The sequence below is a fragment of the Podarcis liolepis genome (assembly GCF_965112155.1).
Source record: "Podarcis liolepis genome assembly, chromosome: 6".
Classification (NCBI taxonomy): Eukaryota; Metazoa; Chordata; class Lepidosauria; order Squamata; family Lacertidae; genus Podarcis; species Podarcis liolepis.
In genome coordinates, this window is record NC_139559.1 from 61,651,852 (window position 1) to 61,670,556 (window position 18,705).

The 18,705-nt window shown below is 40.4% G+C and overlaps 1 protein-coding gene across 4 annotated transcripts in view; it reads left to right on the forward strand.

Moving 5' to 3' along the window:
* ROR1 (receptor tyrosine kinase like orphan receptor 1) overlaps window positions 1–18,705 on the forward strand; it is a 161,629-nt gene that overhangs the window by 40,077 nt on the left and 102,847 nt on the right. The window contains exon 1 of one of the 4 annotated variants that reach the window (XM_083510274.1): window positions 10,955–11,066. The exons of the other annotated variants lie outside the window; for them this stretch is intronic. The gene's annotated coding sequence lies outside the window, so the exon portion shown is untranslated. Of the gene's footprint in view, window positions 1–10,954; window positions 11,067–18,705 lie in introns of those variants that run through there. 4 annotated transcript variants of the gene reach the window in all.

Genomic DNA, 18,705 nt, shown 5'->3' on the forward strand with positions numbered 1-18,705 from the left:
TAAATAAATACAGAACGCTTTATTAAAAGGAAGTGTAGCCTCAAGCTGGTAGACATTTTCTCTTGTCACTCTAACTTAGCACAGTAAAACATTTTTCTTTCTCATCAAATAGCTGTATGTGTTTTACCTGACCTGTTTTAACATGGCTGGTTTTACTTAGGACTGAAAAGGAACAAATGCTTTTCATCAACTGATGCCATTTGCAGGCATGAAAATTGGGTTGCTGAGGAGGGGGGGAAACCAAGAAATAAAAGGGTTTCTAAAACAGAGTTCTGGAAAGATGTTTAAAACTCTGGAACAATGCTTTAACGAGTTATTTGAAGGAGTTTTGCATTGTTTACTTTCTGAAAGTTAACTGATTTTCTTTCTTTTTAAAGTAAGTAATACGAAACACTTGAAATAATTGCACAGAGATATTGTTTTAGTTTATGTCCGCACTAAACATTTAAACTGTCCTCACTACTCCAAGCACTGAACAAAGAAGCTATAAAAAATGTTCTCAGGTCCTAGCTGGTTATACTTCCATCTTAAAAGAAGGAAGCCAGGATAAATGCTGGATACTGGATTTGGACCATATTCTATATGTTCCTTCTGCAAATGTCACAAAATTGTGTCAAGTATTGATTTGCAGCTCTTGCTTATGGAATCTGTCAGAAATATTCTGTCTTTATTTGTGGGCCTCTTTCAATCACTGACTTTTTTGAAGTGAATTTCTCTTAACCAGCTGTGAAGCATTGTTTTAATACCTACTGTTAGTTTCCTGGTAATCTATGATATGTCTGAAGCCCCCTCCTTCTTCAAGATGGGAGCAGTATGGAGAATCGTGTCCCAGATCTCAGGTGTCATGCTCCTGGCCAAACTTACGTACTGAATATTTGGATTGACGTGCATTTGGCAGCTATTTGCATGAGGAGGAAGGCTCCCTCTATCAAGAATGGGATTACTTTGATAGGTGGGTCAGTGTGCCCCTACCCTCCTACCAACAATCACAATCCATTCAAATACACAGCAACCCAAATTGCTTGGATTGTATCATGTCTAGTTTGGCCTCAAACAACTTGTGTTGGTTTTGAAAGTCAACGAAGGCTTTATTGTCATGCTTCTTGCTGACCTTGGAAGCCCAGGGTCACAACGTGGTGTAAGAGGAAGGTTTTCAGTGAAGGTACTTTTGTTAGGGCATGGCGTAGAGGTTTCTCTTCAGGTGTCCTTATTCAGTGTGTGTACGTCAGTCATGGAGTAGCCCAGGTTTGACGCAGTAGTAGTAGGCCCATCAGTCCAACCCTCACACCTTCAGTTGTGTTTCTTCTCATTGGACTAGGTGGTTCACAACTTAATTTCCTTTACAGGTGTGTTTCATTTTGTTTTTAAGGTGGGCGTGTGATCCACTGTTAGGGCTGGGAACAAGCTGAAATTATTTATTACAATTTATATTTGAATAATGAATTATTTTCCACTACTAGTCACATGCCAGGTAGAGTCTATTATACACTGTTACTGGAGGAAAGGTTTACTTTAGTGACTATTTCGTGCTCTTCTTATAACCAAGCGCACACAAGTTCTAATTTCCTTTTGTATAATCATAGAGTACACTGTTCCAGGGCTATCTTTCCTAAAAATTCCTGCTGTCAAAATGTTTATGATGGAAATACTCTAAGTCAACTGTTTGCATAGTTTCATACTTCAAGGGTCACAGCTTTCTATGTATAGTGCACACACAACAATACCTTGCTGCTCTTAAAAACTTTTCTCCCTTTTTAGACAGTGTCCTGAAAAAACAAAAGGATGCTCTGATTATGTTGCAGGAAAAATAAACATAGTGCAGTTTTAATTGTTTGAGCTGATGAATTTGTCTACAACAAAAAGAAAAGGCAAAGGCAAAGCAGACTTGGCTGTTTATGGCATAGTCTCACAAGAAGCTGGACTCGCCCAGTAAAAGGCTTGTTATCCTTACTAGAATTTATGATAATAGCAGGAAGGCTGTTAGGATCAGTGCTAATTTAACACTGGGATGTCGTAAGAGATTAAGAGTGTAGGCTATGCTATCATGTATTTATTCAATCTTCCTCCCTCTTCTGCCCAGCTTCATTTTTCTAGCTGTTCTTAAATCCTGTTATGCATTACATCAGTATCTGTATTAACTCAACTGGAGTTTGCAGTCTGTTAGAAAATCCTGCTGGAGTTGTTGTTGCTCTTGTTTTAAATCAACCATTAAATGTCACTAAGCGTTAATTTCTGATATCCCAAATACTCATACTTGAAAGCCAGAAAGAAGGGCAACAATTCCTACTTTTTCCTATTGTGGCAGCCTGTCACTTAGTTTGAGTCAACAGGACTTGCATTTGGGAAATCATATCTCACCTTTATAAACCAATATATGTATGAGCTTTCTGCTTACACATGTAGCACTTCCCTCCCTCCTTTCTAATAATGCCTTGATTAAACCCAGCAGTTACCATAGTTTCCTATTCCATCCAACCAGGAAACTGGCTTGTTCCAAACCTGGTTACCATAATCGCTAGGTCAAAATGGCAAACTATGGTTGATTGACTACTTCCTGGCTTATTGCAGCATGCTGAAATGGATGGAAAGAAGGGGCAGCATGAAAATGGGGTGTGTGCACATTGTTCAAACTAAGCCAATGTTTCTCGCAGGACAACAAAGCAATCACTTAGATAGGTTTGCAGGGTTTTGTTTGAATTTCTTCCCGCCTCTCTCTGTTTTATTCAATAGGCATTTTAAAGTTGGAGCCAAATCAGTCACTTACTTCAAAGTATCTCAGTTTGGTGGAACTGAGTTTGCAAGCAACATTTCTGTAAATGTAAGTTAATTAACTTCTGTTGTGGCAAAATTATTTACATCAAATTTTACATCTTACATCAAATGAACTGTCAAAATCATTAATGGTTATGCTAAGCAGGTTGCTACTTGGTTTATGTTTGTATTCCATATCATGGAATATCATATCATATCATGGCCCATCCCTGATAAGGAAAAAGCACACATCTGTTAGTTTACTCTTTATCAGCAAGAAAAACACTTCAGCAGGTTTCACGGTGCTCCAGATACACACACACGCTTTTAGCCTCTAGGCAGCGGTCCACAGGTCTTAGCCATAGGGAGCTGTTGCAGCAGCAGAGGGCCCCTGCCCTCTTTTGGCTTATATGCCCTCCTCTGTCGAGTTGCCTGCTTACAACCTGAGACTTCTCCTGTATGGAAGTCGTCACTGCTCTTTCCTTTTCAAGCCGCTCCTGGTACTAGGAGGCAGTGGGGCAGGGGAAAGTGGGGGATCTACCTGCCCGTTCCTCACATGACCCATCCCTTCTCCCTCCACCACATCCTGTGTACTTTCCTCCTGCCTTGACTCTCCCTCCTGCCCCTGACTCCTGCTTTTTGGGTGGTATCACACTCCATAAATTACTTGTGCCCTCTCCTGGGTCACTCTCCTGGTCCCCAGCCTCTACCACACACGCTTCGCAGCTCTGCCAGTCCCTGACATTTATGAATATGCTGTGACTATTTTGCAGTGTGTGGTGTAAATTTCTCAAGTGTCTATATGTTTATTATTATGAAATTGCTGTCCCCCATGAATTTTTAAACTAAAATATTTAGTGAAGAGAATCCTGATTTATATATCTTGTAAATATTGCACATCCTGGGCTAACATGATTGTATGCAAAGGATAACAACTCTAAAGCAAGTGTGTGAATAAATGAAAATCCAGCCTGCTTTTCCAGATCTCTTGTTCATTAGGGTAGATGGAATCCCTAGAAGACTTTCCCCAAACAAGTATAGAGTATTTTAAGGCAATGCATAGAACTGGTTTTGTCATCCTCTCTTGAATCAAGTTTCCAGGTTTCAATTGCATTCCTCTTGGGAGCAACATTTCTTTGTTGTTTTTTTCCATTTGTAAATTATTTGCATAATTTTCTTAGCTATCTATCATTTTCCTCTTTCCCGCCAAACTTTTTTAAAAAAGAAACAAACATTTGGACGGCGCAGCTTAGCACAGCTAAAACTGAAAATCAAGGTATTCTGGCATTTCATGTTTTAAGAGGCCCTTTAATAGTTTTCAAGTGTTTTAAAGCAAAACTTATCAGGTCCTGGCAAGATAGCTCTATTTGTGACTTCTACTTTGTGTTGTTGTTGTTGTTGTTGTTGTTGTTAGGAGGAGGAGGAGGAACCAGAGGCAGATTAAGGGCACATGTACACACTGTATGATGAAGAGCATTCAGTGCAGAATGGAGGCACCTTTTTGGAACCCTGTACAAATGATATCATTGCCATGTCATCCACATCCTATATTATTTTTCAATCTAAAGTGCATTCTGCTGGAATGGTTATAATCCTTTTTGTGACGAGAATGCACTTCTCAAGTGCTTCCTGCATGCATATGTACACTGAGAGCGCTTTCTCAGGTCACTTTCTATTGCGGCAGACCTGCTGACATTGCAGGACTGTGTCACTCCCCCTCACCATATTTAACTTGCCTATGAATGAAATAGGCAAAATAGGAAGCAGTATAGTAACATAGCTGCTTCTTTATACTGATATGTATCCTCTTCATATCAGTGTATCAACACACTAGTTTCCAGCCCCTCTCTTTTTGAAAGACTACAAAATATAGATATGTATAGGTATATATGTATGTTGTATTTTTCCGTGTATAAGACTATTTTGGGGGACTCAAAATTAAGAAAATACCCCTCAGCACTACCCATGTATAAGACGAGCCCCAATTTTAAACCTAATTTTTTGGTTAAAAAAAACTAGTCTTATACACGGAAAAATACGGTATGTGTGTTTGTGTATACACACACATGCACACATCTGTTCTGTGGAATCATTAATTAAGAGAAGGGAAAAAAGGCCCAAACGTGTGTGTAGACACCACAGATACTAACTACTGTTTTATATATTGTTATTATGTGAAAGTTTGTAAAACCGTGAATCACTATGTGGGCAATTCTGCAGTGACCAATGTAACCTTTATAAGCTTCTTTATGTAATATTTTGTGCCTTAGCTAGTATTATTTGAATTCCAATTAACATTAAACCTGTTTGTTTGTTTGTTTGTTTGTTTGTTTGTTTGTTTGTTTGTTAACTGGCTTGACCTTCCCTAATCAAGAAGTATGCCGAGGTAGTTTAAATGCTTTCTTTTTATTGTGTTTTAAAAGATGTGACCAATGTAACTGTTTTGCAATCTCAGTAATTTATTTGTAACCCAGCCCAACCAAGGCCATTGTCCAACCATGTTTCTTCATAGATGGAATGTGGGTCACGACCAGAAAAGCCTTTCCCATGTCAGTTAAGAGGCGCATAAGAGCCAGCAGTCTGACTAGTCATAAATATTCCATGTTGACTGTTTGGTTCAGCCTAGACTGATCCAGAAAGTTAATATTAAATATTTATTGCACAGCAATACCTTTGTAATAGCAAATCCAATTGAAGATGCTTTCTGGACTTGCTTCATTACAACAATACTTTCATTTTTAGTAACCTGGGCCTCAGCACGTGATTTTTAATCGGACATTCATTTCATATTGTGGGTTTTGTTTGTTTGTGTTATGCAGTGCTCATTGAAACTAGTGCCTCAAATGCAGGAGAATTTGAATGAGACTTGGGGTTCTGCAAGCTATTGGTTTCCACCATTGTTCTTTAACATGGAACAATGGGGGAATTTTCTTCAATGACAAGAATAAATCAGAAGGATGAATGGAAGGTAGAAGAATGTCATCATTGCGTGTTTGATTTTGCTCTTAGCAGCGCAGGTGTAGGGTTCTTTTCTTTCTTTCTCTTGTAAGAGCAGATCCACAATGTCTTGTCCTTGTAATTGATTTTACAAGATGCTCAATGATTTATGGCACATATGCACCCTGAGAGTAAGGTCAGCCTAGTGCGGAACACCTGTGTGTCTAAGCACAACCTGTCAGACCCAAATGATTTAAAACTGTCAAGTTTTATTTTTTTTAAATCATTTGCCACCATTAAAGGCAAACTCACATTTAACTGTGGTTTTTTGTTGTTTTTTTTGGTTCAGTTGTTGCTTGCAATGCCATATGATTTTATTAAAAGGTTGCCATACATGGCCAAGGCCCATGTTTCCCATCTGTCAAATAGAAAATCTAAAATTTGTTTCATATGATGCATTTTTAGCAAATACACACTGGGAACACATGGAAACAACCCTCACCCCCCTGGAAAAAAATACACACAAACTCTACACATACCCCAAGAATACAAATGGCATGAGAAGTTTCTTGGGATTCTAATTACCGTATTTTTCGCACCATAGGACGCACTTTTTCCCCTCCAAAAATGAAGGGGAAATGTGTGTGCGTCCTATGGTGTGAATGCAGGCTTTCACTGAAGCCTGGAGAGTGAGAGGGGTCGGTGCGCACCGACCCCTCATGCTCTCCAGGCTTCGCACACCTCTCCGCAAGCAGCGGGAGCGCTCCCGCTGCTTGCGGAGACTTGCCAGCATGCCAAAGCCTGCGCGCGCTGAGATCAGCGTGCCCAGGCTTCGCGGACCTCTCCACAAGCAGCGGGAGCGCTCCCGCTGCTTGCGGAGAGCTGCCAGCATGCCGAAGCCTGCGCGCGCTGAGAGCAGCGCGCCCAGGCTTCGCGGACCTCTCCGCAAGCAGCGGGAGCGCTCCCGTGGCTTGCAGAGAGCTGCCTGTTTGGGGGCTGGGGTCGGGGGAACCCTGCGCCTGGGGGGGGGAATCATTTTTTCCCCTTTATTTCCCCCCCAAAAAAACTGGGTGCGCCCTATGGTCCGGTGCGCCCTATGGTGCGAAAAATACGGTAAGTTCCAAAGAACCCCCAGGTAACCCATAAGCTGTAGATTGCTTACCTAGTTGCAGTGTACCCATTGTGCCTTATAGGCACAAAACATTGCATAAGAGAGAGAGAAGTTTACTAGAATAACAAGTTTTCCAGAATGTGGATTCTGACTGTGTTTGGGATGCATGAAATGATTTATCTTTCTTCAAGCCTCTTAATAAAAGAGCACCTGAAATGTTTTTCCTTTATCAGGATTGAATTGATAGCTGTAGCCTTTGTAGGTTTAGTTTGCACGTGGGTACTTTTAATCAAGCAATGTGAAAACCCCTTTCATATTTTATGGCGCGGATGCACATTCATCTTTACACCTGTCTTTCAGTACAATCGGAATGTGAAGCTTGTACCCATTGCTGAATGTTGATGGGTGAAGTGCTGAGAGGGGTCTAGTGAGAAGAAAGCCAGAAATTACAAAACATGGTAACAATCACACACAGCTATTTCAAGCACATGGCATATTTGTTAACCAACTCATTTTTTAAAAATTAGATGCAGGGAATGTCCAAATTGGATAGATATTTACAAAAATATGACCATAATTCAGAGACGCAACAATACGCCTTAAAGTAGATGTTAGTTTTATTTTTGTGTTTACTAATTTCATAAAATTAAATACCGCTTGATGGTAAAAACCCCAACAACCCTCAAAGCAGTTTACAAAATATAAAACACTGCATTCAAGAAGAAGTTATAACCCCCTACTTTAAAAGTACAAAAGTTAAAATACTAAAACAGATTAAGATGACCTTGGATGAAAAGATGGAATTCACATGCCACAAACATCATGTAGACACAAGTAGCCAAATAAGTGTTGTGAACAATTATGTTAAATTATAGATAGGTAGCCGTGTTGGTCTGCCATAGTCAAAATAAAAAAATTCCTTCCAGTAGCACCTTAAAGACCAACTAAGTTAGTTCTTGGTATGAGCTTTCGTGTGCATGCAGAGTGTATCTGAAGAAGTGTGCATGCACACGAAAGCTCATACCAAGAACTAACTTAGTTGGTCTTTAAGGTGCTACTGGAAGGAATTTTTTTATTTTGACTATGTTAAATTATGTAAAGGTGCAAGCTTTGAATAATAAGCCAGTATCTTGTTATCACTTGCATAAGGAAATAGTTAAACAATAGGAAGGGAATAGTTGACAGCACTGCAGCCACAAGGTGTACATTTCAAATCCTTTTTATGTATTTTGTTTTGTTTTGCACCCACATGTCACTTAGGTCTAGACAGAATGTGTAACTTAGTCCAATTTGCTGATAAGAGATCAGATTCTTCCTTGCAGGCAGAGGTAACAGAGGTAACAATTTGCATTAGCATTTGATCCCCTTGTAGTCAGATCTTTGCATGAATATTGTTTCAGCTTCTACTGTACATGGTTTCCTTGAAGACTGGGGCAGTCTTTCTCCTCATTGATTGTCCTTCATTGACTGTGGTGAAGTCAACACCAGCAACTACCAGTTGCAGTAGTGGTCCCATCTACACTAGAAATTTCTCATTCCTCCTATTTCTGGATAGTTTTATAACCCATCTACACTAGAAATTTCTCATTCCTCCTATTTCTGGATAGTTTTATAACCTTTCTGGGGAACTCTGGGAACTGAATAATAATAACAATAACAATAATATATGTGTTGCCCCACTCTGGGTGGCTTCCAACAGATGTAAAGCATAATAAAACATCAAACATTAGTAAATTTCCCTGTACAGTGGTACCTCAGGTTACATATGCTTCAGGTTACATACGCTTCAGGTTACACACTCCGCTAACCCAGAAATAGTGCTTCAGGTTAAGAACTTTGCTTCAGGATAAGAGCAGAAATTGGGCTCCGGCGGCACAGCAGCAGCAGGAGTCCCCATTAGCTAAAGTGGTGCTTCAGGTTAAGAACAGTTTCAGGTTAAGAATGGACCTCCGGAATGAATTAAGTACTTAACCCGAGGTACCACTGTACAGTCGTACCTTTGAAGTCGAATGGAATCCATTCTGGAAGTCCGTTCGACTTCCAAAACGTTCGGAAACCAAAGCGCAACTTCTGATTGGCTGCTGGAAGCTCCTGCAGCCAATCAGAAGCCGTGGAAGCCCCATTGGACGTTAGGGTTCCAAAGAACGTCCGCAAACTGAAACACTCACTTCCGTGTTTGCAGCATTTGGGAGCCAAAATGCCCAAGTACCTGAGGAGATTTCACCCCTCCCATACCCAAGAATCTCCTGATCATCTCCTGATGGTCTCTGCTGACTCTCCACAGAGAGCAGGAGGCGTGTCCTGCCTATCTACTTATTCTGCCCAGCAACATATCTGTGTGTGAGAGAGAGAGTCAGTCAGTCAGTGTATCGGAGAGAGTGAGAGTGTTAGAGATCCTAGAGATAAGATTGCTGCTAAGAGCAGCTGCAGACTCTCAGTGTAGCATTGATTTATGCTTAGAATATTCAGCTCTGTATATAGTTTTGTATCATAGTTGTAGTTACAGAATAAAAGGAAGATATTCTACAGAGCTGCTCTCCGAGTGGTTTATACTCTGCAAGACTCTGCAAAACTCTGCTGCGCAACGACTGTATTATTGAGACAGTGAATCCGGTGCTCTCAGCTCTAAGCTGTGAGTCCACAGCACTGTGACCTGTTCCTGTGATCAAGGAGGTCTCTGGCGGTGCTACCCAGCTCGCCTAGCCCAGTCGGGGTTGAGGTGCATGAGTCCAGTCGGTGCACTGGCTCTAGGGCGATGCTGACAGTACCAAGGCGCTCGGGATCCAAGGTACAACTAAATTAAGATAAGTGGTAATTGTGCTCACACATAACCAGTGGCTCATCATAGTAGTAGTAAAGCCGAAATCTGTGGTCACCAGAACTCTGTCCTTTTGTTCCAGCACAATCCTATGTTTGTTTACTTGGAGTGAAGTATTTTTAACAACTCTCTCTTATACAGCAGCTGGAGCTACTGTTGCTACTCAATATCAGAAAAACATTATCTAGCCTCCAACTTCGCAAAAGCGACATTAAGTGTCTACCAGGGCAGAAACTTGCATATTCAAACATTGTTGCAAGCTACCCCAAATTTTGCCTATTGTTAGCAAAATTACAGGGGTCTTGGCACTTAACCAATGTTTGTGTTCCTTTGGAATGAGGCATGGTGGTGACATGCTTTGCGGTGGCTTACCATTATCAAACAAAGCAGGCTGTTATCAACCTTCTGTTTCTTCAGTGACCCACCCCTAGCGAGCTGTTGCCAGGCTGGCCTCATGAAAAAGCTAGCTGGTAATATTTCCAGGCCTTGCTAAATTCTTGAATTTATGGGTTTGCTCACATTCTAACCCTTCACTGAATGTAGAGGTTATGGGAGGGGGAGTCTGCCCCCCACAATTCATAAGAATATTTTAACATAGGGGCGATGAATGTGAAATGTTGGAGCAATGGTAATGATGAGGTAGACCATAAAAAACACATGACACCATATAGAAAGTGCTTGCTAACATGCCATAAAACCTGCAAGTGGAGCATTAATTGGGACAGGGCACAAATATTGCACACAGATCTGCACAGATCACTCACAGCTAAACCCTAGGCAGAGTGAAGTGCCTCAGCATGTTTTGCTCACCTGGAATGAGCCAGTGCACAGTGGCGTTATCATAAACACAAACTTCCAAGAGAATTTTATTGATCAGCATACTAGTGCCTTGTAATCTTTTATCATGTTTATTTATACAACCACACCTTGATCATTTATTATTCTAGTTTTAGACTCAGAGCCTGTGATTTAATACCTTAGCAAAGGCCACCCAGTGAGTTCAAGGCTGAGTTGGGACTTCAGCCCAGATTTCCCAGGTCTACAGTGTATGAATGCTTCATGCCTAGAGAAAAACTGAGGTGGCTGCTGCCTAAGGTGCTTTGTTATTCCCTGTTTGGTACAAACAATTATGTTCACATGTCCATTTTTTAATGTGTGTTTTTTTTTGCAGGAGCTCCCTATTCTTAAATCTGGGGTGCCCTTGTGGAGTTTACAGCTTCTGAAAGGGTTGAAACCAGTGATCTCCTGAGGGAGTTGTGGTGCAACTTTCACTGTGAACGCAAATACAGTGATTGCAAGTAGAGATTAGCTGTTGGTGCCTGTTAATTAGAAGGTCGGATGGGGAACTGAACACTCAGCTTGCCGCCTTCCAGAGCTGTGCAGCTGAGAAATGAAAGCAAGATGTGCTGGCAGAGAATAGCAGGTGTCTGCCTACACAAACGCTGGCAGGTATATTTTCTACATCATAAAGCTTTAATTGCAAGTGTCTTACAGTGATGTGGCATTTGGTCTGTCTTTAGATGTCGTGGATTTCTTTTTTGCCTTGTGGAACCGGGGGTGGGTGGGGGGAAGCATTGTTTTTGTTTTGTTACTGCCCATACAAAATGACCTGTCAAGAAGCAGAATTTAACATATTCATAGGGTCGGTAACCTTTCTCGACCCTGTGTTTAGCATTGTTATGTACAGTGGTACCTCAGGTTAAGTACTTAATTCATTCCGGAGGTCCGTACTTAACCTGAAACTGTTCTTAACTTGAAGCACCACTTTAGCTAATGGGGCCTCCTGCTGCCGCTGCGCTGCCGGAGCACGATTTTTGTTCTCATCCTGAAGCAAAGTTCTTAACCTGAAGCACTATTTCTGGGTTAGCGGAGTGTGTAACCTGAAGCGTATGTAACCTGAGGTACCACTGTACTGTATTTGCGGATTGAGATTCTAATAAACTCTTAGGACCATGAAAGTGGGCTGACCTAAAATGCCCAGGTAAAATGCTGACAACTGGAAAGTCTAGGCAAGGGCGTTTGAACAATTCCTTTTTCAGATAGCTTTAAAGAGTTGCAGGGGGGTTTTTTGAAGTGAGATGCAGCACTTGCTTCAATATGTTTATGCAAGTAACAAATTGGTTTAAGGCTGGATAGGCTTCATGTAGTAGTTCTGAATTAAAGCCAGTAAAAGAGAGGCATTTGAATCCCATCAACAGTTGCAGGACACTTAACATTACATAAATGCTTGGCTCCCAAAACGCTTTCCTTATTTCAAATGGTTTTAATAAGATAGTGATTTATACTTCTTGAGAGATGGAACTGTTATCAAAGAATGTTAACTTGGCTCTCACATAAAGGAAACATTGATAGGCCCAGTGCACAGCTTGGTCTCTGACTTTTTTCTGGGATGCAGTTTTCACTGAAAAATACTGTATTTGACATTGCTGTCTGTGTACCAGTGGGCAGGCATGTGGAAACGTTCTCTTCCATAGAAGACAAAGTATGGAAATATGCACTTGCACAAACTCTGGCTTGGTGAACTGCATTTGTTAACTTGCTTTACCCTTCATGTGGTTTATCAAAGGGCAAAGAAACAGATATGTATTCTTTCAGTCCTGTTTTAAGATAGGACTGTGATTTGCTCCTTTGTAATTGCTCACTGTTATAACTTAATTATTTACACTATTTCTAAACATGGATGGCATGCAGAACAGAAAAATAAAATCTGAGTTCTCCAACACCAAATGGGAAGGGCAAGAAGTGACTGGAACACTGGAAAGATCAGTTCTGTTCTTGTATGGAGTACCTGCATTATATCATGCCGATGGGCTCTGTAATTTCTGGCTGTGAATAGATGGGGCTCGTGAAAGACCAAGGTGGCATGTGTAGGTATTGAGGTTGGATGCGCATCTGACCTTTTTCAAAACCACCATACAGATGAGAGTTTTTTACACTGTAATCCCATCTGAAACCTTGAGAAACAGAATGACAGTGTTCACTAAGATGAAGTTTAGACTTTATGGTATTTGGGAAGGGCCCAGGGTGAAAACCTTGATTCCAAACAAGAGTTTTTGGCAGTACTTTAAAACAGCTGATGGAGGATAGTGTTGCTTAAACATGGTTACTTGGGCATTTATTTTAAAATAAAAGAGAACTCAGGTGTTTAGGATGCTCAAAAGGAGTTGGGTTCTTTGGCAGTGTGGGCTAGTCAATTCAGATGTTTACAAGATGCAAGGATTCCAGACTGCTAAATAACATGATTCTGCTAAGTTTGTGTATTTGAGTGACAGCCATAAGCCTCTTCCTAATTCCCTCAATACATACACTGAATATGGGGGGTGGGGATCAAGGCGACACCTGCTAACTGTGTTCCCAGACTCTGAGCCAATAATCCACAATGTGAAAGAGGCTTCTGTGCATATATAATTGTACATGCATTGGCTATTTACGCAGCACCTTGCACAACCACTTGCTAATTCTTGAAGAGCCCATCCATGCACATGCATGGAGGCCAAGTGTGAAGCCAACAGGTGCATCCCACTGAAACAAGATTAGGGGTCCTCACTTGATATGTTGTACTGGAAGCATGAGAAACCACTTACACGTGTCCAGACTGGATCTTGTACTGTAGATATTGCTCATGGATTCATTTTCTGATGATGACATCTGGTGGACACATTTCACCACTATGAAATTTCAACATCCTCTTTAGATCTGTGAGAGCCACAGAGATTTAGCACAAATGACTTTGCATTTCTTTTGATGGATTGATCCTGACAAGCAATATCTGAAGTTCTGAAGACACAAGCTCTGCAGCAGTGATTCTCAAGTCAACAAACTTATTGAGAGCCTGATGATGAGTCATTGGCTGTAGGTAGCATTCACTGGGGACAGTGAGGCTCAAAGTACTAAGTCACAGTGATTTCTAGATCTAGGAGAGGAATTCATGAAGGCAAAATTCCATTAGTAGATCCTGGTAGTAAACGGCACAGATGATTCATAGTTAAAGGAGTTGGGGAGGAGAGTTGGAAAGTGTTTTTACGAGCCATGGGTGTGTTCACTGTTACATGCTCAAGGGTGTGTTTCAGCCTAGATGGAAAGAAATGAGGCAATGCTGGAATACACGTAAGTGTATGTGTGCAAAAAAAACTGTGCTGCTCATCAAAATAGAAAAAAGCAACTGCATAAAAACTAGGGCTAAAATTCTGATTCCAGGGAAGCCAGTGGCAAAACTCTTAGGCTCTTACACCTTGTGTTCTTGGCTCTGCTTTTCATTTCATTTTAAATGGTATTAAGCAATAGTGTCCTGTAGGAAAAAACTAGAATGTGGCTATGAAGCATGTTGGCTATGATTTTTATAGGCTGCTGCATATGCTGCTGTGGAATAGAACAGCTTTCCTCCTTGGCCTCCTTGGTATAATCTTTCTGGCTTCCACCTGGGGTTATCCAATTATGTGTTTGAACGCTGAGAATAAGCCTGTTGCAGGCTACATGTCACATATCTACTCATTTATTTAGGTGATGGGAAAGTGGGGGAAGAAGCTCAAGTCCCCCTTGGTTAGTGCGTCCCAAATTTTAATCAGTATGGTATTTCCTCTTCCTTGAAGACCAGAGGGAACACCTGTGTTTTTCTGAGAGTGCCACAAGAGACAGTTGGCAAAAGCTATTGTTTCTGAGAAAACAGATGACTCTCTAGTTCAGAGGGGAAACGAATTAGAAAGTTCATCTGCATACATTGTCTTCAAAGGCTGCACAGAACTCCTTCACAAACAGTTTCAACAAATTAAAGAGTGAGACCCCCTGACACAGCTAATAAGATGTCTGGTAAATTGCTTTGACAAAGCACCCAGCTCTTATTGGAGACCTGAGGGTTTGTAGTAAAGGTCAGGGTAGGTTGGCATGACGCAATTTTTAAAGCATTTCTTAATCATCCTGCCTAATTTAATGTGTCAGAGACATGCCTTTCACTTCAAAGGATATTCTAAACTTAAAATTTCACCATTGTTCTGTATCCTTGAAATATGCATCACATGCTTTAACTTTCGTTTTCCTATCACAATTGACTTTAAAGGTTTCACTTAGTTTCTTATTTGCCTTGATTTTAAGTATTTAGTTAATAAATCAATCTATAAATCAACCTCAGTGCAGGAAATATATATTGGGAGATTTAATGATGGCAAGTGTATTTTGAATGGATAAGCTAAATGAATGAATGAATAATTTACTTGAAGAATTATCCTAAATGCATTGCAAGAGGCAGTGAATTAAAGTATTTAGTGTAATGTCATCAGCTCACAAGTCACGAATTTGTGATTAGTGAATTGAAAGGTTCATTTCACCAATTATTTCGCTAATGGTCCGATCCTATTTTGTATTCTTTAAGATGACAGATGCTGCTTCCTTTTCCTTTCATCCAATAACAAGCGAGTCTCCTATTTTGATCTGAGCTTCTAACACAGCTCTTCTCTTTGATTGCTGTTTGGAGAATGTACATATACAATGTAGGCTACCTCCACCTTTGAGTTTATCTATATTAGGACAACTTCATTAACGACTGCAGTGGTACTTGGTGAGCTTAGAAAAGAATACCGAAAAGCATATGCTTTGTAAATTGGAAAATATAAGCTTTCTAGACAAGAGCATGAGAAAAGCCCTGCTGGATCAAACCAAACTCCCATTAAGTCTATCATTCTCTTTTCACAGTGGCCAGCCAGATGCTATGAGAAACACAAGCAGGAGCTGCGTACTATAGTGCTCTCTTCACAAATAAACACTGGCTACAGTTTTTGGTTGAGGAGGAGAGAACTTAACCACAAACTTGGCTTCAGATGACATACACTAAGCCAAATCTTGGGTTAGCTCACATACGGTATGAGAGTAAAATAGACTGAGGGAGGAGCAAACCAACTGTGAACTGTTCTCTAAGAGCACTCACATCCCAGTAAACCATGGCTTGACCTATCATAGCAAAACATACAGCTGTATCATAGACTATACTTATAATATTGTAGGGGTTTGCCTAGTAGTCACTTTTCCTTCGGGCCTTTGACGCTAAGCACTAATTGTCAGAGAGAAAATACCAAGGCAGCTTACAAAAGGTGTGTTGAAAACAACTGTGTGATAAACTTAATGTTCAGTGCTTAAAACTAGGATGTGATCAGCCTCGGTACTGACAATGCATATAAAATTGTCTGCTGTCCAAAATAATGAGATCAGCTTTAAAGTCACGTGGCTTTTAAAAAGCTCTTTGTAATTTGCCATTTACTTCTCAGCCTTCAGGGCAGGCTTGTGTTGTATGTTCCAGCTTTGCTTTGTAACTGTGTGGGTTTGAAATTAGCCTCTGTTTTAATTAAATCAGCACTTTTCATATAATCACGTGGCTCCAGAAAGTTGCATTTTTATTTGAGTTGAGCAGCATAAGTATTAATTATCTTTAAAAATGATACAGCTGCTTTATCATTTATTTTTTGTGCCTTAAACATTCTGGTGACAAAATATGTATATGAGAGTAGAGCTCTTTGATGGCAGGTTCACTGTTCAAATAAATACATTAACACCCTTCAGTTTTTCTCTCGTTTGGCCTGAATCAAATCTTTGCTGTTTGGATAGAACTTCAATGAATACTAAGGCTGTTAACAGAAAAATGAAGATAATAATGTATATTTTTGTTACATGTTGCATTTATTGCAGAGTTTTGAATATTTAGACAAGCAACTGTGGAAGACAGGCAAATTCTTCTCTCTTGGGTCGCAGAAGCACCACCCCTTAACTATGAAAAGATGCTGCTAAGTTTAGGCTCCTATTCTCCCAATCTTGCAGAGGAACACAGAGAAATACCAAGCCAGGTATATGATGACCCAGAGTGTTTGAGACCACATTAAGCCAGCCCCCCTTCAAGGCTTGCGGACTAGAGATGGTTAGCTGGGTGGGTGAACTTTGAATTTCAGAAGAAAAAAGACCCTGTGGAGTTTGTGTTTGTCTTACCTTCTCCCACAGTGGGATCTGCCTGTCACTTGCCACACCTTCTGACTTCAAACGCTGATTGCTGGAACAAATAATAGGTACAGCAAGTTGAGAATAATCAGCAGTAGCCAAAATTGGAAAAGCTGCAGGGAAGAACGAGGCGCTAAACCTAGCAGAGCATGTGAAGAAGTCAGTGAGAGGTGTGGGGAGAAATCTGAGAAGGGCCTGATTCTGTTATTGTTAGACTAGCTGGAGAAGTAGTCTAATGGGGTATAAGGCAGCGCCACATCATACACCATTATGAAAAAGAATCCTCTTTTCCAGTCACCTGAAGCAGATATAATCATAGACCCATGGAGTTGGAAGGGGCTCCAACTCTAGTCTAAAGGTACCATATGCTTCATAGTGAAGCCTTGTCATGGAAAGCCTTGTTGTAACTTTTGAAGGTTCTGCAAAGAACATTGAAGCTCACTCTGTTAACAAATATGGGATTGTCATTTTTGAACGATTCACACGCCAACCTACTTTTGAAGCGAAAGGAAGTTTCAAAAGCAGTTATTTTAAAAGAGATCAGCTCTTAATGGGGGGGGGGGGGAGCTTTAAAATTCCACTAGGTTTGCACAAACCATATGCGTGAGCCTAAGCAGCTTTTTGGATTTGGACTGGATTTCTCTCAGATGATGATGATGATGCCGCCCTTACTTTCAAAGGATCCCAGGGTGGTAAGCACACATAGGAAGGATGTCAGATGCAGGATACTATATTAATTCAAGCATGGTGAAAAGCTGACAATACTGTAAATGGAATTTCAGGCCAGATTCTGTATTCAGGTCCAAAAACAACGCCTCTGTTCAGTTTCTGGAGAATGCATTTATTTTTCCCCTCTGAAATTCTTGGGAGGAAGATATAATACAAATCCTGACAATGTTAAATATATTGCTGCACTGGCAGTTTCCAGACTCTGGAACGCAGAAGGCAAGCATGACTGAGAATCCCAACTGCAAACTCATGTCTAGGAGTTCTTTTCCTTATTTGCAGTTCTTGCTGTTAACAAATTATATATAAACACATATTTGGAATTTTACTATGCACAGATCAGATACTGAAATTCATATTCTAAGGTGATTGTATCCCATTTTCTCATTCAGCTTATACATTTTCATATCAGAGTGGCAGGCACAGAGACATCCTCTTTTCAGTGGTAATAACTGTATTATATATATTAAAGTTTATGTACTGCAAATGTAAAAACTTGAGTACCAAAAATGCTATTCCTTTTTCAAAAAACGGATTTGCCACACTTCATTCCCCAACATTTCCTCATAATGTTTTGCTTATTGGAGCAAAAATATGTCTAAAATCCATATTTTAAAGATAAATGAATATGTAGCATTGCATGATTACCCATAAGAAGCTTCCATATAAGCATTATTAGTAATACCCATAACATGCAGATTTGCTGATTCCATATTTTTAAAAATCACAAAAGATGCAATTTCCAGATGCATTTATGTTAAAACAATAGTTTCATGTCATAATTTATCATCATCATTATCCCCTCATTTTCTTTTCTTCTGTAGTAATGGCTGCTCACAGGCTCTTGAAGATAAGGTTGTTATAAAAACTCAATGGCTAAGTGAAGCCAAATCAATTGAAATCAGAAACAAAACAGATTGTGAAATTAACTAGTGACCCAAATTTGCTAGGCACTCTCTTCTGTATCTAGGATCCTTGCGCTGTGGGACCCTTCTCAGTAAGAAGTTAGGGATGGAAGCTTACTGTGCAACAATAGCTTGCAAACCCTCCCTTGACCTAAAGATGAAGGGGAGGTGGTCTTCCAAATGTTTCCTAAAGTTTGCCAATACCAATTTTACTCTTAAATATGCATACAAGAAAATCTATAGCCCAAAAGGAATGTAATAACCTGTCTTCCACCTCCATGCCCACCCCAAGAGGCCTATTTTTAAACCACTGGAGCAGAATCAGTTCAGTTTTTGAATCCCAGAGGCAGTCTGGATACACATACCACATGTTCATCACCATGCAGGTGTGAAGGGAAAGGGAGTAGAGTTTTGGGCAGCCTTGAAATGCTACACTCTTCAACGTGCTTGACATTTCTAATGCTTTTAAAAGGAATGATGGA